This window comes from Protopterus annectens, chromosome 16.part0, assembly GCF_019279795.1.
Source record: "Protopterus annectens isolate FY-2018-M chromosome 16.part0, PAN1.0, whole genome shotgun sequence".
Lineage (NCBI taxonomy): Eukaryota > Metazoa > Chordata > Ceratodontiformes > Protopteridae > Protopterus > Protopterus annectens.
Window position 1 is genome coordinate 802,201,144 of NC_056750.1, and position 21,545 is coordinate 802,222,688.

A 21,545-nucleotide genomic window follows, 5' to 3' on the forward strand; every position below is an offset into this window, starting at 1 on the left:
ACAAATGTAGTTGAGAAATAAATACAAATAAAAATTACAAAAACAAATATGCACAAAGCTAGCTTGCTTGAACATGGTTCCATTATATGCTGTATTCCATTGACATTACTGTATTCCAGTCATTAAGTGCCCTGATAAATCTTACAGTTGAACCTAGCAATTAAGTAACCCCCCCCAAGTAGAAGTCCACCAATATGGAGCATGCACTTGTCATTCTCAGCAAAATCTGAATTTGGTTACAGCTGTAGGTGTGACACCAGAGTACACCTGCAAGCATGTTATCATAAAAGCTGTAGTGTCACGCTGAATGATAGTAACAACATAGTGGCTTGGATATGCAACTGTGATAGTCCATTGGGGAGTTGCTTACCAAGACTGCAGCACTTTTGCCATAAGTGGCTGTATCAGGTCTACTGTAAATGTGTGCAAATTGGGAATAAATGAATTCAATGATCATAACTGTTTCAGATAGTAAATGTAACTGATAAACTCTCGACTGTGAGCCTGTTTTGCTTTATGTCCATGAGTGGATTTATTTTAGGTAATTTCTGTAAAAGTTATTGTGGTCAAGCTTTCTTGATCCGTTTTTAATTTCTCCAGGTCTTTTGAGTTTCTAATACCATGATGGAAATGGACCCCATTCCTAAGTCAAAGTATGATTAAAGTTCATGAAATTAGTATTGTTTCAATCATTGATGTTAGCCAGAAGTGCTCTTCGCAGCACCCGCAGTGTGCCCAATAATAATGACTCCTGTAATCTTCAAGGATTTATATGATCAGTAAACATATCTAAGTATGATTGTAAATTCTGTTTTTATATGACCCATTGCTCCTACTACTACTGGAACTGCCAGGGTTTTGGGTATCTTTCTTCCACATTAACTAATTGCACATCTTTCTTAAAATATCTTTGGGGCTGCCTTTTTGTGTTGAGTAATTTAGCTTTTCCTTTGCATAAATATTGCACCGTATCAGAGCTCTCTTTCTTACCCATGTCCATATTTCTTTTTTATACATTTCAAAAGTCTCTAGATTTTGTTCTTTACATTTTTGCGCTTCCTCAGACACTTTTTTTCCAAATGGCCCAAGGTTTCTTGGACTTTATAATGTTTTTCATAAATCTGTTATATTAATAAACACAGGTTTTCATTTCAAGCTTCTGACCGTTTTTTCCTGTGGAAGTATTTTTCTTTCCTCTAATTTCTCCTTAATCTTTTTGTATATCTTCTGTCTGGAAATTCTGGGCTTCTTGCGTAATAGTAACAATACATAATTTCTTTCTTATCCTCAATAGTCCACTCTTATCCTCTGTAGTCCACTCTATCTTCTTTATGGGTCTTTTTGGCCTATCGATTTTTGTGTTTCTTTTTTGGATTGCTACTTCTGCAGCGGGGGGGGGGGGCATCCTCCCTCTGGTCCTGCCCTAGCCCCATTGTAGGAATGTTTCCATGTCTTGAGGAGTCTACATTGTCATTTTTCCCAATCCTGGCACCAGTGTGCTTACCAGGATTGTGCACTTTTTTAATCCTGGGTCTTGTGCAGCCAGCTGTCTTTTATTTTTTGACCTACTTTTCTTCCTTGCGTTGGGACAATAAGGATAACCATTCTTGGTGATAAGGCTGCAGGGCTTGTACTGATGTGGAACACAGAGGAAGGTGCCTGGAGTGTTCATGCATGGTTTCTGTTGTGGTGTCTCTAACCAGTCTATGATGTTTCTGGCCTGCCAATAAATAGTGTGGTTCTGATCCTAGGATCCTCTTGAAGGACCTGTTCCCTGTGAGTATGCTCTAGTTGAATTGTACAGTATTTTAAATTTCAGTTGAAACCATGGTGTAAATAACAGCCAAGCGTTATTTGAACTCTTTGTTCAGGGGGTTCTGCTGAGGATAAGCTGCATCTTGGGGGGGCTAGAATGAGGTTTGCTTAACTTCCCTTGAGAATGATAATGGGGTTTAGGATACTCTGAATTAAAACGCCATTGGTAACCTTGTTCAATAAAAAGTCCCTTTTGAAGGTTGTCCATATTCTCGAGGAACAGTCTTTGTCAACACTTGTGCAAAATATGTATGTCCTGAGATTTATTTACATTATGCTTGGTAATATGAAGGAAAACTTTTGCATCCTGTAACTGTGGCTGCTCCTGACTAGACTCATGATATAACAGGAAAAGATTTTGGATTCCTGCGCCGGATGCTGTCTCTTCTTCCATGACGTCAGGTCATCAGGGGTATAAAACATGCAGCAGACGCCATTACATCAGTCTTTCTTGCCATGCGGTGCCCGAAGCAGTTCCAAGTGCTGGTCAGCCGACTCCTGAAATTTTCGTTTTCGAGTTTTAGAACCAAAGTCTTCAAAAAAAGCTAAGTACCCCATTGGGGATCCTTTTTCTTGCTCTTAACCGATGTCAGTAAAAATTAGCAATTGTCTTACCTTTGGAAAGCAAATACCTCATAAAGATTTTCATTCGTTCTGCATTCCTTGCTTAGGCCCAGAGCATGACGTCCCTCGCTGTTGGTTTTGTGCCTTATTCAACCCTCAAACTATTCGTCGGTCTATTTTTGCAGCAAATTATTTTGGTACTCTGTTTAACTATCCACAAATGGCTTCGGTAAGCTATCCGACTACCGATATTCTGAAAAAAAATGTAAGGATAAAGACAGAGACAGACCACATGGGTCCAAAGCTGCCGACGATGCTTCCGTTAAGCTAGTCGCCAGTTCGCCGGTACTCAGTGAGGCACTTTCGCAGCCCCTGATACCCGCTACTTCACATTCGCAGACCTCTACTGAAACCCATCCGGACTCCAGTATGCCGCGAGATGCTTCTTCGACTATGGAACCTGTGGATGTCTCTACCTTGGATGGGTCCAGAGCCACTGTGCAGGCACCGGCTTCTGAGGGTGTATTCAGGCCTACAGATTGCATTTTAAACCGACACCATCTTCTTCATCCAGGCCTAAAACTCGACCCACGCCTAGAAAACAGACATTCAAACTGCATGGTCAGGCCCATATGCCTAAAAAACAAATGCTTAGAATGGCTGAAGACCTTATTACTTTAATTAGGGGAAGCCAGCCTTCCCCCTCTAAGAGACCTAGAACTGATTTTCCTTCTGATTCTTCTGATCAGGATTCTGATATTTCTGTCTCTTCTGATTACCAGGATTTGCCCTTGTCTACCTATGGGGATTCTGATGCAGAGGATTCCATTCCCTCTGCTTCCTCTCCAGGAGATTTTTCTTTTGGTGAAACCTTGCACACTCTTAGGGAGCAGTTCCTCTGGGAAGGCCAGGATTACTCTGACTCCAAAAAGAGGCTTAGAGGATTCTTACTCCTTCCTCAACACAGGCCTTTAGCTATCCCTCCTGTTCAGGACATTGTAGATGATACTTTCTTGGAATCTAGCCCCGTCACCAGACACTTCTACCTCCAGCTCCCAGAAAACCTGGCAGGTATTACAGAGTACCTGACTCTCACAAGTTCCTCTTCAAGAATCCTACTGCTGATCCAGAGACCATTTCCCAAGGTCCAAAGGGCATTAAGGCTACTGCTGCCAAAAATCCTACCCCTTCTGATAGAGATTCTAGAGCCTTGGACAGATGGAGTACCAGCAGCATATTATGGGACTACTTAAACAGAAAATGATGTTGATTCCTGACTGTGCTGAACCCAAAGAATTACAGGATTTAATGCATTCTGCTGAACAAGTTGGTAAACATACTTTGCAGTGTGGTTTTGATTCTTTAGAAGCGTCTTGCAGGGCTGCTGTCACCAGGTCTGTACTTAGAAGACATGCTTAGCTTAAGGAGCAAAACTTGCCAGATCATATTAAAGCTAAATTACTGGATGCTCCCTTAAACCAAGACTGCCTGTTTGGCAACAGAGCAGAAGAAGTCCTCAAAAAGATGGAGGAAAAAGCTAAATCTATGCAAACTGTTAAAGATTTCCTGCAAGTACAGCCTCTCAAATTTAGTAGGTATTGGCCTTCAAATAATTGGTCCTTTCCAGTCTCTTCCAAGCCTTCTCAGTCCAAACCCAGGAACAGCAGACCACCTAGGTTACAGTTTCAGGCTACACACTGGCCTAAGCAGTGGGGGGGCTCCCATTTCCAAAGCAGGAAGTAGTAAGACACCCCCCCTATGGAAAAATGTCACAATGACTTAACCTTAACCCTCCCAAGCCCTGCTCAACTGCCTGCTCCCTTAGGAGGGAAGCTCTCCCTGCATGCAGAAAACTGGGAATGCATTACCCAGGAAAAATGGGTTTTAAATATAGTTTCCCAAGGATACAGATTCCACTTCCACATCCTACCAACCCCAAACAGTTGGCCAGACCTACCCCCAAATCAGTGGGCAGAGGCTCAACAGCAGGTTCTCTCTCTTCTAAGTATCAGGGCTATTCAGCCTGTCCCAGCAGAAGAAAGTGGACAAGGTTTTTATTCAAGACTTTTCCTGGTACCCAGAAAAGACAGCTCCTGGCATCCTATCCTGGACCTCTCTATTCTAAACACCTTTTTGGTAATCCCAAAATTCAAAATGCTAACACTTCAACAACTGCTTCCTATGCTAGGCAAAGGTGCCTGGTTGGCAACCTTAGACTTAAAGGAAGCTTGCCTGCACATTCCAGTAAGGGAATCTTGCAGGAAATTCCTACGCTTGTACTTCCTTTTGGTTGACTTATCTATTGCGCCCAGGGTATTCACAAAGTGTCTGGCTCCAGCTATTGCATTTTGCCAGCAAAGAAATATTCAAATATACCCATAACTGGACGATTGTCTGATTCAGGCAGAAAGCCAGGACTGATCTGGCATTCGTACAGAAGCTTCTATCCTCACTGGGGTACACCATAAACGTAAAGAAATCTCACCTAGTACCCTGCCAACAGATAGTATTCCTGGGAGCAAGCTTGAACACAACTTCCCAGATGGCTTTCCTCACTCCAGAGAAACAAGTTTATTTGACAACCTATTTCAAACTACTGGCCACAAAGACCCAGCTATCTGCAAGGAAAATTCTTCAAACATGGCCACTTGCTTTCTTCTAATTCCATATGCAAGACTACTACAGTAGTATCTAAAAAGCCTATGGTGTCGACATTCTCAGGACCTGGAGTCAATGATTCCTATCATTCCTTGCATAAAGACAGAGTTCCTTTGGTGGGCAGAGGCCTGCTACCACAAGGGACTCCCTTTCACTCTACCCCCTGCCGCCCAAACCCTAACAACAAATGCATCAGACTCTGCATGGGGGGCTCACTTGGCAGGGCAGTGCATTCAGGGCAAATGGAACCAGAGTCACTGCACCTGCATATCAACCAAAAAGAAATGTTAGCTGTCCAGAATTCCCTGACAGCCTTCAAAGATCACATCCTTCCAGGACAATTATTGGTAAAGACAGACAACACCACAGTTATGTGGTACATAAGGAGGGGGGAAGCCACTCGTACCCTCTCTGCAGGCTAGCCATGGCTCTGTGGAACACAGCCTTGAGCTACCAAGTGCACTTGCAAGCTCATTTCCTGCCAGGCAAGCTAAATTCACTGGCAGACGACCTAAGCAGAAATTTCATGGACCCACACAAATGGAAACTGGAACCAAAAATATTCAACCTCTTGGGGAACAAATGGGGGACTCCAGAGATAGACCTGTTTGTCTCCCATCAGAACTACCAATTCTGCACAAGGACTCCCCACAGTCAAGCTTGCAAAGTGGATGCCCTGTCCTTTGCCTGGGAAAGCCTCTCAGTTGATGCCTTTCCCCCTCTGTCTCTCCTCTCGAAGGCTCTGCTAAAGATCAAACAGGACAAGCCAAGGACAATACTGATTGCACCAGACTGGCCATGCCAGCATTGGTACCTCCTCTTACGCAGTATGATACTGCTTGGAGCCATGGCATCTACCTCTGACACCTTCCCTGCTGTCCCAGCAGGCGGGCCAGATTCTGCACCCTCAGCGTCAAACCCTGAAGCTTGCAGCTGGCTAATTCCTTGAGCTCTCCAATAGCATCCCTCAGTAACAGGTGCTAGATGTCATTCTGGAAGCAAGGAGGCCTAGTACTAGAAAATCTTATGCTGAAAAGTGGAAAAGATACTGTTCCTGGAGCCAGATTCAGGGGATGGGCACAACGGTGCCCAGCTTACCTCATATTCTTCAGTACTTAACAGAAATGGTCCACAAGGGCCTATCCTTCTCGTCAATCAAAATTCATGCCTTTGCCATTTCAGCACATTATAATACTGAACCACCCCTCTTCTCTCACCCCCTGCTAAAGCAATTCCTCAGAGGGGCCAAAAATGTAAGACCCTACTCCAGCCTGGGACCTTAAGTTTGTATTGGAAAAGCTCACTCTCCCTCCATTTGAACCAGCTGCAACTTCAGAGCTGAAATTCCTTTCTTGGAAAATAGCCTTCCTTCTAGCCATCACTTCAGCAAGAAGAGTGTCTGAATTACAGGCCCTCATGGCAGTGGAGCTCTTCATGATCTTCCATGCAGGCAGTGTTTCCCTCAGGACCAACCCTTCCTTTATGCCCAAGGTGGTGTCTAGTGTGGTCCTAAATCAGTCCTTTCATTTGCCTACTTTTTTCCCAAATCCACAGAACAAAGGAGAATGAATACTGCACTCTTTGGACGTGCACAGACCACTTATTTGGACAGGACTAGGCCTCTCAGAAAATCTGAACAGCTGTTAGTTGGCTTTGCTGCAGGGGCAGAGGGGAAGGCCATTTCAAAGCAAACCATTTCTAAATGGATAGCCCATTGCATTCATTTCTGCTATAAGCACCATGAAAAACCTACCCCACAGTGGATTAGATCACATTCCATCAGGGCTGCATCTACCTCTACAGCCCTCCTCAGAGGAGTCCATACCAGGGACATATCCTAGAAGCTGCTACCTGGAGCTATGTACATACCTTCACCAAGCATTACCACATGCCTATTTTTTCTAAATCTAGAGCTGGTTTTGCCACTGCAGTCTTGCAGGGCTTAATAGCTGGTCCTAATGCTCTCTAACTTCCTCCTCCCTTTCTTAGCTTTGGGAATCTACCCAAATGTAATGACTGTAACAGTGAAACATGAAGAACATAGTACAGTTGTGTACACTTACCATAAATGTAGATGTTCGAGTGTATTCACGGTTGCAGTCCTGGTTACCCTCCCTCCAGCCCCCTGACTTCTCTTGGCTCTACCTTAACTTCTTGTTTGGTGTATTTAAGCTTTCTGTTGTATTTGCTTTTTGATGGAGGTGTAACATAACATGTAATTGCCTCCCATTGTGGGGGCACCTGACATCTGGGGCAAGAAAAACTGATGTAATGGCATCGGCTGCATGTTTTATACCCTTGACAACCTGACATCATGGAAGAGACAGCATCCAACGCAGGAGTCCAAGACTCTGGTATTCAGGCTGGCTGAGGACTACCTGCAGGCAGATAACCCAAATGTGATGACTGCAACAGTAAAACACGAAGAACATCTACATTTATGGTAAGTGTACACAACTGTACTTTTTGGTTTTCCCCCCTCATATTACGTTGTAAACATCGCATAACTCTGAAACTAAAATTATTTTCTGGATAGTCTAAAATATGCTTTGCCAAAGCATTATTCATATTCTTAGTCCTTATCTCATATAGGATTCTGTTTACCCTGTCTCGTAGCCTATGTATGGTTTTGCCTATATAGAAACATGAGCAGTGGATGTTCATCGTGCATACAGCTGTAGTCATTACAGATGGGTTATCCTGCCATCAGGCGGGTTCTCGGTCGGCCGAATTCCAAAGTCTAGGTCCGGCGTCGGTTGTCGTTGTTACTTCCCTGACGTCAGTGCGGCAGGGGTATAAAAGAGGGAGCCGACGCCATCTTCTTCAGTCTTTCTTGCCACGTGGTGCCCGAAGCAGAAGCAAGTTCGCAAGTGCCGGTCGGCCAGCTCCTGAGATTTACGAAAATATTTTAGCCGAAGTCTTCTAGAAAGCTAAGTACCCCGTTGGGGAAACTTTTCTTGCCTCAGACCGATGTCAGACAAAGTTAATAATTGCATTTAATGTGGGAAGCAAATACCGCATAAGGATTTCCACTCTTTCTGTATACCTTGCTTAGGCCCAGACCACGATGTCTCGGCCTGCCGTTTTTGTACTAGATTCAACAAGCGCACTATTAAGCGCCGGGCGGAGTTCGCCCTTCACTATTTTGGTAAAAAATTTAATTATATTATGTCGTCGGATACTCCGACTCCAGTTTTGAGTAAAAGACGCAAAGATAAGGACCGACATACGAGGTCCGCACCGACTACTGACACCACGCTAAGGCTGACTACCAGTTCTCTGGTTCTCAGCGAGGCGCCTACGCAGCCCCTGAGTACCGATGACACAACATTACCGGCGTCGTCAGTGCCCGAGGTTGCAGGCTCCTCTGTCCCCATTCCTACTACAGATACCGACGCCACTCTTGGCGGGAAAACTCAGAGTTTAGACAGGCCTGCCATTTCTCAAGGTGTCTTCAGGCCTTCCTCCTTCTCTATTAAAGCTTTCACTAAATCCAAAGCAGCCATGAAAACCAAAAAACAGGGACCTCAGACCCCCTCTCAAGGCTCCATGCCTAAAAAACAGATGCTCAAAATGGCTGAGGATTTGATTACTCTTATCAGGGGTTCTCAACCCCCCTCTGACAAAAGGCCCAGAGTAGAGGAAGACTACCCTTCCTCAGATCAAGCCTCTATTACCTCTGAACATTCTGAGGATCAGGATTATGCCTATTCTCCTTTCGAAGACTGATGCAGAGGAGTCTATTCCCTCGGTCTCCCCCCCCTGAGGACTACTCTTTTGGGGAAACCCTACATACATTGAGGGAACACTTTCACTGGGAAGGCCAAGATTACTCAGATTGCAAGAAAAGGCTCAGGGATTTTCTTTTTCTCCCCCAGCATAGGCCACTGGCTATCCCTCCTGTTTTAGATATATTGGATGATGTGTACGCAGAAGCCAGCCTAAATCCAGATTCTTTGCCTCCAGCTCCTGTTAAACCAGACAGGTATTACCGGGTTCCTGATTCACACCAGTTCCTATACAAAAGCCATACTGCTGACCCAGAAACTATTTCACAGGGTCCCAAGGGAATTAAGGTCTCTACTGCCAAAAACCCATTACCTTCAGAGAGAGATTCCAGAGCTTTAGAAAGGTGGGGGAAAAAGGTGTATACCTCGGCCACTTTAACCATGAGGGCATTAAACTGTCAGTTCCATATGTTAAAGTACCAACAGTTTTTGTTATCTCAGTTGAAAAGCAAAATGACACAACCAGAACAACCAGATTTAAAAGAGTTGCAGGATTTGTTGCATGGTGCAGAGCAAGTGGGCAAACATACCTTGCAGTGTGGTTTTGATGCTTTAGAGGCCTCATGTAGAGCTGCTGTTACGGGGTCTGTTATCGAGACATGCTTGGCTCAAAGAGCAAGCCTTACCAGATCAGGTCAAAGCTAAATTATTAGATGCACCTCTTCAAAAAGATGTATTGTTTGGTGTTAAAGCTGAGGAGGTACTAAAGAAAATGGAGGAAAAAGCGAAATCAATGCAAACAGTGAAAGATTTCCTGCAGGTACAACCTCCACGCTTTAGCAGAAACTGGCCTTCAAAAAATTGGTCCTTTCCAGCCACGGACAGACCTCAAAGGGGCAGATACAGATGCCCAAGGGGTAGAGGGCAACCTCAAGGATCTTTCAGAGCCAGACAGTGGCAAGCACCAACCCCAAGAGGTGGAGAAGATAGATCACAGTCATTTAGAAAACAGACACAATGACTTCCCCCTTTACCTGCCAAGCAAAGCTTTAATGGCAACACCTTTGGGCGGAAAACTGGCATTATTCTCAAAAAATTGGCATATTGTTACAAAAGACAAATGGATTCTGGACATTATAGACAGAGGCTACAGGTTCCACTTTCACACCCTTCCAAAAATGAGAGGCATGCCAAACCTGCCACAAAATCAAAGGGCAGAGGCACAAAAACAAATTTCAGCTCTCATGGACATGAAAGCGATTCAAGAGGTACCTGCAGAAGAACAAGGTCAAGGGTTTTATTCCAGACTATTCCTGGTACCAAGGAAAGACAAAGATTGGAGACCTATTTTAGACCTATCCATCCAAAATACATATTTACAGGTACCAAAATTCAAGATGCTCACATTACAGCAGCTTCTTCCTATGCTGGGCAAGGAGTCTTGGCTGGTAACATTGGACCTCAAGGAGGCATACCTGCATGTCCCTATCAGACAAGATTGCAGAAGATACCTCAGATTTCTTGCAGGTTCAACCCATTACCAATTCTCTGCATTGCCCTTTGGCTCATCTATTGCGCCCAGAGTGTTTACAAAATGCCTGGCATCAGTAATCGCCTTCTGCAGACTAGGAATACAAATCTACCCATATCTGGACGACTGCCTGATCCAAGCGGACAGCAAGGACATACTTCTGAAACACCTGGCGTTTGTAATAAAACTGTTGAACTTTCTGGGATACACAGTCAACAAAAAGAAATCAAAACTAATACCCTCTCAACAAATAATTTTCCTGGGTGCCAGCTTGAATGCAAACACCCAGATGGCCTACCTCACGCCAGACAAACAAGGGCAACTGTCTCAATACTTCAGCAAAATGGCAACCTTCACCAGGCTGACTGCAAGGAAAGTCCTGCAGGCTCTGGGATTCATGGCATCTTGCATCCTACTAATCCCATGTGCAAAGCTGCATATGAGGAAACTTACCTAAAAAACATATGGTCTCAACACAGCCACAGCTTGGAAACAATTATACCACTCATTCCATGCCTTCAAAAGGAATTTCTGTGGTGGGCTCAAGCATGCCAAAGAAACATAGGTCTCCCTTTCTGTGTACCTCAAGCAACTCAAATCATCACAACAGACGCCTCAAACTACGCCTGGGGGGCACACATGACAGATCAGTGCATTCAGGGAAAATGGTCTCAAAAAGAGAAGCACCTACACATCAACCAAAAGGAAATGCTAGCCGTGCAAAATGCTATTATGGCCTTCAAAGACCTACTGCATCCAGGCCAGCTATTGATAAGGACAGACAACACCACAGTGATGTGGTACATAAACAAACAGGGGGGAACTCACTCATACTCCCTGTGCAGACAAGCCATGACCCTATGGAACACAGCACTGGAATTGCAAATTCAACTACAGGCACATTTCCTGCCAGGGAAGGAAAACACACTGGCAGACAGCCTAAGCAGAAATATGACAGATCCACACGAATGGAAGTTGCATCCTCAAGTTTTCACAGAGATAACTCAGGCATGGGGACAGCCAGACATAGATCTCTTTGCTACCCACAGAAATTACCAGTTGAAAAAATTTTGTTCAAGGACCTATCACCCACAAGGCCTGGAAAGTGGACGCACTTTCTTTCAATTGGACAGCGTTGACAGTCTATGCCTTTCCGCCTCTGCCTCTGCTGCCCAAAGTTCTATTAAAAGCCAGAGCAGAGAGGCCGAAAATGATTCTCATTGCTCCAGACTGGCCAAGACAGCACTGGTATCCGCTCCTGAAGAGCCTGACACATTCCCCACCATGGATCCTACCTCTAGTCCCTCTTCTGTTGTCCCAGCACAACTACAAGACTCTTCACAGCCAGCTCAAAACCCTAAATCTAGCTGCATGGAGAATTCCTTGATTTCCCAACAGACCCTCCTCTCCAAGGAGGTGCAGGATGTCATCTTGGAGACCAGAAGACCTTCTACTAGAAAAGCCTATTCCGCCAAATGGAAACGAATTTGTGCCTGGAATCAAGAAAAGGGCCAGAATCCTTGGGTAATAAATTTACCTCAAATTTTACAGTACCTAGCTGAGATGTTAAACAGTGGACTTTCCTTCTCCTCCATCAAAATCCACGCTTCAGCCATTTCTGCACAATACAACACAGATCCTCCTTTATTCTCTCATCCTCTCTTAAGACAGTTCCTCAGAGGGGCAAAGAATATAAAACCCCCAAGGAAACCACCAGTCCCTGCTTGGGACCTAAACTTCGTATTGGAAAAGCTGACCCTTCCTCCCTTCGAGCCAGCTGCTTCAACAGAACTACAATACTTGTCATGGAAAACAGCCTTCCTTCTGGCTATCACCTCAGCACGCAGGGTTTCGGAGCTACAGGCCCTCATGGCTGTGCAACCTTTCATCATTTTCCATCAGGACAGAGTTTCCTTACGAACCAACCCTACCTTTATGCCAAAGGTAGTATCCAGTGTATCTTTGAATCAGACTATCCACTTGCCTACCTTTTATCCAAATCCACAAAACAAAGGGGAAAGACTACTACATTCCTTGGACATTCACAGACAACTTCGTTATTACTTGGACAGGACAAAGCCATTCAGGAAATCCGAGCAACTCTTTGTGTCCTATGCTACAGGTGCTCAAGGAAAGGCAATCTCCAAACAGACAATCTCAAAATGGATAGCCCACTGCATACACTTTTGTTACTCATTTCATGGAAAAACTATGCCTACAAGCATCAGATCCCACTCCACCAGGGCCACAGCTACCTCTGCAGCTTTCCTCAGGGGGGTTCCTACCGAGGACATTTTAGAAGCAGCCACTTGGAGTTCAGTGCACACTTTCTCCAAACACTATCACCTTCCACTATACTCTAAATCTAGAGCGGGATTTGCCACAGCAGTCTTGCAGGGCATTCTTGCTCTTCCTAGTTCCACTTAGTGCCTGCCACCCCTACTTAGCTTTGGGATTCTTCCCATCTGTAATGACTGCAGCTGTATGCACGATGAACATAGTACAGTTTTGTACCTACCATAAATGTAGATGTTAGAGTGCTCATACAGCTGCAGTCCAGGTTAACCCTCCTCCATCCCCTCTTAGGACAGGCCTTATGACAAACACCTTCTCATACAACCTATTTGGGGTATTCTTTTATGGTGTATTTGCTTGCAACTACTGTTTTTTGATTATTCTATATTGCATGATTACATAAATTTATGTTTTGCCTTCCTTCTGGGGGCACCTGACATCTGGGGCAAGAAAAACTGAAGAAGATGGCGTCGGCTGCCTCTTTTATACCCCTGCCGCACTGACGCCAGGGAAGAAGCAACGACAACCGACGCTGGACCTAGACTTTGGAATTCGGCTGACCGAGGACCCGCCTGACGGCAGGATAACCCATCTGTAATGACTGCAGCTGTATGAGCACTCTAACATCTACATTTATGGTAGGTACAAAACTGTACTTTACAGGTAGCCAAATAAACCACATACATGGTATTACAGTCAGCATAAAATCTGGGCTTAAAAATAAAATGCATCTGTGTGTAGTCAAAGTCTTGTTCTTTTGTAATATAACTACAAATGCTGCATCGACCACAGGGAAAGGTACCTACGCTATTATATTGACTGTCAGTATGTTGTTTACTGTCACATAATCGTTTCAAATTGTGACAGTTTTTGTATGTATGTGTAGGCTTATTCCCCACTATTTTTGCTGTTCGTAAATCCAAATAAGGAGATGCCAATTCTTATCCATGATTTTCCTTATAGAACTAATGTCACCGGTATATTTAGTATTAAAGGGATATCAATGGCCTACCTCCACTCCTTCTAAAATTTCCTGATGAAAAAATATCGCCACTATTTGACCTTGTAGATAAAATGTCATTTTGTACATTATTTACCATAGGTGTATTATAATCCCTGTCTTTAAATAATTCAGACAAATTAGTGACTTCCCTTTGAAACGTATCTTCTTCTCTACATATCCTAGACACCCTCATGTATGGACTCTTAACTGTGTTAGGAAAGATGCGTCTGGGATGCATGCTTCCATTACATAAACTGTTCCTTCAGCATGGTTTGTGGTATAAGGATATTATAAGTGTGTTGTTTCATCATATGAGCTGTTAACTGTAAATCTTAAGAAATATGTAGTAGATTCTATATGCTGAATAAAGTCATGTAAGGAATCTACATTCTATTCCCACAACATAAAGACGTCATCAACAAAACGTCTATAAAATTTCACACGCTCAAAATATGTTGAAGTGAAGAGATGATGAATCTCCCAGAAATGCATGACTAAGTCCATGTATATATTTGCACATGGGGTGCTCACGGCGACACCCCATTTCTGCAAGTACACTCTTCCATCAAACATGAATACATTATTTTCTAGGATTAACTCGAGAAAAGTACATAAATTAACTGCGTCATTGTCATACATTTCTTCAGAGGTTAATAACTTCCTCAATGCCTCTTTTCTTGGGAATGCAGGTAAGTAGGTTATTCACAAACAAGGTAACTAATATAGAGATCACTAAGCTCTTTTTCACAAACTTTTACAAATAGTTTTACGTGTGTTGGCAGCGTTGGTATGAAAGCACTAGGTTTTCTATAGGTGGAACAGCTAGGAGCAGTCTTAGTATCAAACATGAGCTTTAACGCAATATTGCGAGCAAACAATCTGGCATCAATAAGTGTGTCACTTAATTTAGCTGGGGTGGCAGGAATAAAGGACAGTCCTCTGTTCAAACAGCTCGTTCACAGGCAGTAGTGAGTTCATAACCAGACAGATTCACAACTAAATCCTTCACTGTCTCATTCTCCTGTTCGCCATGGGTCTCTCTGTAGAATGTTTTCATTTCTGCCTCCCTTTGCTGGTTGATCGCAAAGTTGCAGGCATCCGTTGTTTGACTGGTAAGGGTAAAAATTCTAATTTTGAAATGAAGAGAAAGCTTTCGGTCTGGCTCCTGTAGATTCAAACATTAACGCTTGTCGATTAGGTGGAGGGGCGGAACAATGAACTGAAACAGGCAAAATTGAAGTAGCAGTAGTTGTGCTGGATAAAATATCATCACTGGCCACAGTATGTCTTGCAGCATATCCTGGGAATGTGGGAGGAAACCAGAGTACCTGGAGGAATCCCACACAAACACAGGAAGGATATGCAGACTCTGCCCAAAGGCATCCCAGACGAGAATCAAACAGAGAACCTCTTGCTGTGAGGCAAGAACTCTAACCGCTGCTCCATTCTGCCACCCCAATAAAGAGAGAAAGCAACAGCTTTTAATCATACCTTATAAGAATGGTGGGGGAGACCAGTAACACTTGTATAGAGATCCATGATCAAAATCAGGAGAAAGGAATTAGTATAACTAGAAACGAGATTAAAACTTGTTTACAGTTTGATGGTAAAAAAGATTGTGCATGTTATCAGAGACTGGTTCCAACAGTGGATCAGCAGAGACTCAGCACTATAAGACAAGTTAGTATAAGAATTATAGCTGAAGTTTTGGAAAGCTCAAAGTAAAACTCTGTACGAGACAAATGGTCATACCGAGACTTACAGGAAGTGATGGTACTGAAACGGTGAGGCTGTAAGTAGGACCTTTAAACAAGGACCGTCAAGGCAAAGAAATGTTAATGGGGGCTTTAACTGAGAAAGTTGAGAAAATGCAGGTTCTAAACCTGTTTCTGTCCAAGGTGAACAGAAAGTTAAAGAAAGGGGAGCTCTCACTAGGCTTGTTCAGATAGAAAGTTTAAAGCACAAGGAGACTTTTGTCAGGATCTACCCTTTGTAGAGGAAGACATAGAAGATGTTCTTTTAAGTTGTTGCAGTAGTCCTTACTACTGGGACTTGGCTATTAGGTGTCACTGTATATCTGGTCTGACTTCTGGAGCTCTGTATTCTACATTCCATGGTGCACCTATAGTCTCTGGTGGGTCACACTGTGACAGTATAAGAAGGGACTCTGCCTACATCATTTTATAACTTTCTTGCCACAGTTTGTTAATGCAGATGCATACTTTATTGTCCATTCCTACAGTTCTTGACATGGTCATAGGAGCAGATAAGTATCCCATTAAGAGCCTTTTATTTCCCTCTTATTGTTGGCTACATTTGATTTAGTAATGTTTTTGCTATTTTTGATTACTTATGTCTTAAAAAAGAGGAGATTTGGCTGTGGTAGACATATAGCCCCTGTAAGGAATGTCATATCTGCTGTGGTTTTCCTTAGAGCATATTATATCAATTACTGTGACATTTGCTAGGGTTTCACTCCTAAAAACTGTAAGGAGTAGGCTTTTTTTTTCCATGTCAGCATACCTTAAGCAGAAAAGAGTCAAGGTGTTAGCCTGCTATGCCAACATTCAGATTATCTATCTGTTATGATTCCCCTTAAAAATAAAACTTTTGAAGTCAGAAAGGGATTCCAGAGGTGGTTTCCAAGCTCAGAGTGGTCTTGATTTAGTTAGAGGATGCTGGCACAGGCAAAGTCCTTTCCCAGCCCTCATATCCTATACATAGACCTCCACAGTCCTCTGGCAAAGCCCCCCCCCCCGGAAGCCACCATGTCTGTGGAACTGGACAGGTCTGTCTGAATTTGTACAGGGTCCTTTCTTGAACACCTGACTGCTTGCATGCGCTGTGGTGATAACTGGTGGAGGGAGGAAGAATCTCTGCCATTCTAGGTGGGGTTGGATGTGGAAATTTGGCCTTCCTGCACAAAGCTTAGGACTTCCAGTATTAACCGTAAAAAAAAAAAAAAAAAAAAAAAGAAAGAAAAATTCAGGCATCCCCCCCACACACACACACACATATGTCCAGGAAGAGCCTCTAACACTGGTCCAGCGGGTCTTTTGGTTCTCCCACTCCCTCCATTACTGCCCCAGAACAGTGGGGGTTCAGCCTGGTTAAAGGCCTGAAATAGGCACTTAACCTTCAGCGGCAGGAGTCCTCTCCACTAAAAGGAAGAGAGCGAGATCCCTCTCTCCATTTCAGGGTTGATGACTCCTATTAAAGTGAAAGAGATGGACTGGATTGCTCCTCTCAGACGTTTTCCCATCCGGATTATGATTCTGCTGCTAAGCATACTCTCTCCTCTGATTGGCCACTTGAGGAGATCTCTTTTGGAGACATCCTTACCAGAATGAAGATTTTTTTTTCAAATGGGAGGCAGAGAAGCATGTGAAGACCAAAAGCAATATTTTGCTTTAGCTGCATCCAACCCCAATAAATCAGAAGCAGTTTCTCTTATTTTAAGCACTTTCCAGGATTCCTTCTTAGCAGCCTTTTAGGAACCTGACAATTAGCCCTTTGCACCCAAGAAACTAGATAGGCTATATAAGGTGTAAAATTGTCACAATTAATGTTACAGGAATCCGGTGGAGGCTCTAGCTGTAGTGCCCGTGGATGCAGAAAAAGGAAAGAGTCTACATCTGCTGCCCTGGCCTCCATGGCTATTAACTTGCCAGATGCATATAATGAAATTCCAGAGCTTTCCTGAACCACCTGTGATAAAAGATTGGGGAGGCGTATGTGATGCTGTCCTCGGGGCAAAAATGCTAGAGCTCAAGCAGAAAAAAACACTCCCATCAGATGTGGTTATGGTGCAATTTATGGAACTTACAGAGCAGCAGCTGTGGGCTGTTTGATTAGAAGATATGCCTCTGAGTTTTTAACCCCTGCCAGAGGATGTCAAGGCACCACTCCTTAATGTCATCTTTGGCAAAGTCATGTTCTTTCAGTCTTGCATGTGAAGCCTTAAGAACAGAGGAAAGGGATACTGCCATGCAGTCTCCCATGATATATCACAGTAGAAACTACCATTCCAAGTCTGCTCCCTTTTGGCACAAGCAGGAGAAAAGGTAGGCAGTGGAAGAGAAAGAAAGGTCATTCTATAAAAATGGCAGGGGATACTAAAGAGATACCTGAGTGGGTCCAGGATCCAGCATCCAATAGGAAGCTTTATGACTTACATGGATTCCTTTCCACCCACCTAGCTCTCCCAAACTCCCACCTCTCCTCCCTTCTGTCAACCAAAGTGGCAGGGAGACTGTGTGCCCTAGTGTGGGGTCTATAACAAAAGACCCCTTATGTCTTCCAAATAGTCAAGGATAGATGCAAGTTACCAAGGCAAAACATTTCTCATTGCAGGAATCTCCCATGTTCTGAATGATCCGACCAGTCTTTCCTGACCTCCTACAGTAGGAGTCATAGAGTTGGTTCCCATCCAGGAATAAGAAAAAAGCTTCTATACTAGACTTTTTTTTTTCCAACACCTTTAATACATTATCACTTAAGACATAGACAGACGTACATTTTATATAAAAGGAAACAAACCATATTAATATATTTCCTGTTGTATACATTATACATCATACATGTTTTGTGTAACTATCACTACTCCAACATTACATAAACTGCTCAATTCCTGACTTCTCTTAAACCTCACTCCTTCTGTACAGCATTATTCTGCATGTATTGTTTCCACAGTCTGCTTTTATTTCTGTGTAATTTGCTCCTAACATTTTGTAAAGGTTCCACTTCCAGCTTTTTTATCTCTGTTACAGTATTCAGTACTTAAATGCGTTTGGTTTAGACCTTGATTTCCATTCTAGTAATTACTTTCTTTGGCAGCCAACAGAATTAAACTTGATAAGGCCTTACTATGTCTAGGAAATTTGGATTCTGTGACTCGGTTGAAAAAAATATTTCCTTAGTTACAGCCATTTGCTCATCCATTATTTCAGGCAGTACTCTGTAGGGAATTTTTAAAATATGCCAACTCATTACAGCCCAAAACAAACACTTATCTCTTTTAGCGAAATTCCCATTTTGAGGGCAAAATAATGGGGTGCCACGAATTTCCGACTAGCCCCTTCAATTCACTATTTCTTTTTTTATTTTATTTACAATTTTAAAGTATGGCTGATGTCATCACGTCATCGCCCTCATATCCCGCAGCGTCATCAATGTGCAGGGACATGTGTGATGATGTCAGTCGTACTTTAAAATTGTTGGACTCTCGGAGACTCGTGGGAGATTTAAAAAAAAAAATGTTTTCAGTAGTTTGCATCCTCAGCTTCTTGACTTGTGGCACTGCAGTAGCCCAGCAGCCATCCAATGAGGACACTTCAATGCGACGACGAACCTGCGCCCCAAGAGGACTACCATAGTTGTAGTAGTCACAATCTGCCTCCTGAATGGTTCTTGCCTGGTAGTGTTACTAGGGTAGAGATTCGGTAACTTGCCTCCAAGTCTGACATAGCTGTAAAGCTTTATGTGGGGCTCTTCAAAAATTGTGTGTTTATGAAATGAAGAAAGGTTAAAAAGTTCAGTCATTTATTTTTTTTTATTTGCCTTTTTCCTGTTTTTATGGCAGAGTGTTGGATTTGGTTTGTTACATGATAAATATTTTTCATGTTGTACTCTATGATCTTGATCAGCGAGTATCAAGAAACTTGTGGTTTACTTTTGAGATATTTATGTTTTGATAATCAGTGTAGAGTAGATTTCAGTTTTTACTACTTGTAGTTGGAAAAGTTTTCAGAGTTCGCCTCTCTCTTTTTGATGTAGAGATTTGTTCCATTTACTGTGTAGTGAGTTATTGCATTAAGAATGCGAGTGGCTTTTTGATGCAGACTGCAGTAGTTCAGTATGCATGTCTGTGTACTTTGTAATTCAGTGTGTCATGCTTGGGCGGGCTAAAAGATGCATTTTATTACTTTGCGCAGTATGTTTGTGTTTTTTTTTTCCTCTCTCGTCATGGGTAAGACACTCAGCAATGGTGTAATATCTGTGCATGCAAAACTTTTTTATCATAAGTAGATGGTAAATCCACTTGATGTTAATGGTACCCTATCACTGATCATATTGTTTTAAACGAATAAGCCCGTGAAAGGCAAGCGTGACATGGTAGCAGAGTGCATGCTGGTTATATAGCATTATGCTGATGTCTTGAAAAGATAACCTGTACTTGTTTAAAACAGAGAAGTGTGACCATTTCATTTGTACATAAAACTGGTGCTAAATGCGGAGGACATAATGTTGCGAAGGTTATCAGAGCGAAGCAAGTATCAATAGTTTGCATTCGAAGTATAATGGCAATAGTTAAAGTGGTTGAAAATAGCCAGGATTGTGGGGAAATGGTTTAATTAACACAAGTTCAATAACCGAGATGGATAGAGTAGAAATGAGTATATGGCATTCATTCGTACTGTATAGTCAAGTGATACAGAAAGCTTATCAACATGCAATGTAATAGCCGCTTCAAGGCAGACCGTTCAGGAGAAAAACAAAAATCTGAGGTGTAAATCCAGACAACCAAAACAAAAAACTGGTGGTATAACAAAGTAGTCTGGAACCACAAGCTGTATGATAAAACATTTTAATACTGCCAGTAAAATTTTCACTTCTACCACGCTTCTTCAGGCAGTCACAACAGTACTAAAAAATCACTGCTTAAATGCATACTTCAAGCCATATGACCACAGAATAATTAATTAATTAAAACCAATTGAAGTTAAAGAAGTACTACTCGACTTACAAAACTTGTTTTACTCTATTATGTAAATCTTTTAACACTGATTTAATACTAATATCATTTAAAGCACTTTTGACCATAATACATCTAAAGTTAGACACATTATTAGAAAACATTGGTCGATTTTGTCATATGTTCCTGAACTTAGCTTGTATGAGCAAGGTCCTATTTTTAGTTATAAGAGATCTTGCAACTTAAAATATAGGTTATGCTATAAAGAGCAGGTTAAATCTTGTGGACTACAAGTTAGTAGGATAAGTACCTATACTTGTAGATGCAATTTTTGCAAGTTTATATACACTGATAAAACTGTTGTTCATCCTTTATGCAATTCTTGTTTTACTTTTAAGGCAGATGGCACTTGTAACACTAGGAGTCTGGTTTATTTAGCCAAATGTTGCAAGTGCCCTGCGTACTATATAGGAAAAACTAATCCGCATCATAAGGATAGAATATGTAGTCATTTGTCTGAAATAATGGGGACTGAAGAATAATGCATTGTTTAGGCATATACAGAATCCAGATAGTACACGTATGTTTAAGTTTGACATTGTGTCATTTTTCCTCAGCTTCGAGGTGGAGACATACAAATTTGTACTGAGAATTAAGAAAATAAGTGGATTCTGCGTTTTAGATAACACCATCCCCTGGTTTAAATTATGTTAGTATTAGTATTAATTAGGGAATGTTTATTGCTAACTTAGTTTTACTGCCTCTGATTAGAAAAACTTTTCTCTTGTTTAAAATAATTGTTTTCTTATATTGTTGCCACCAAGTAAATGGAAATGTATTGTTGCTATCTTTATCATTTTCTCAGTGAATATCTTTTGTGTAACTTGACTACACTAGCCTAACTCGTGCTAAATTTTATTTGTCTCTCCCCTACTTTGTCTCTTCCTCCTTAAGTTTCCCTGCTCTTCTTGTGCTTCCAACACTAAACTGTAGGAACCTAAGGACCCTCTCCAAATACCAGCGGGCTTCACCTCTCAACCTTAAACTCCCTGCATCCCCACTCAAGGATACAAGAAAAGTATGTTTGCTGTCTAACTACTGCCAGATTATTTCTCTACCACTGTACCATTACTATAGGTGCCAAAGCACATTCTGAGTCAGGACAGCCAGCAGCCTCAACCCCCCTCCCTTTTTAGTATCTAACACTCACTTCCCCTTCTCCCATCTATGGGTAACTCCCCATCCAAGCTCTCACTC

At 42.5% G+C, this 21,545-nt stretch overlaps 1 protein-coding gene across 1 annotated transcript in view; it reads left to right on the forward strand.

The window, feature by feature from the left end:
• The window catches only part of LRSAM1 (leucine rich repeat and sterile alpha motif containing 1), a gene marked incomplete in the record, with an annotated part of 1,381,442 nt that overhangs the window by 195,008 nt on the left and 1,164,889 nt on the right, over nucleotides 1-21,545 (forward strand).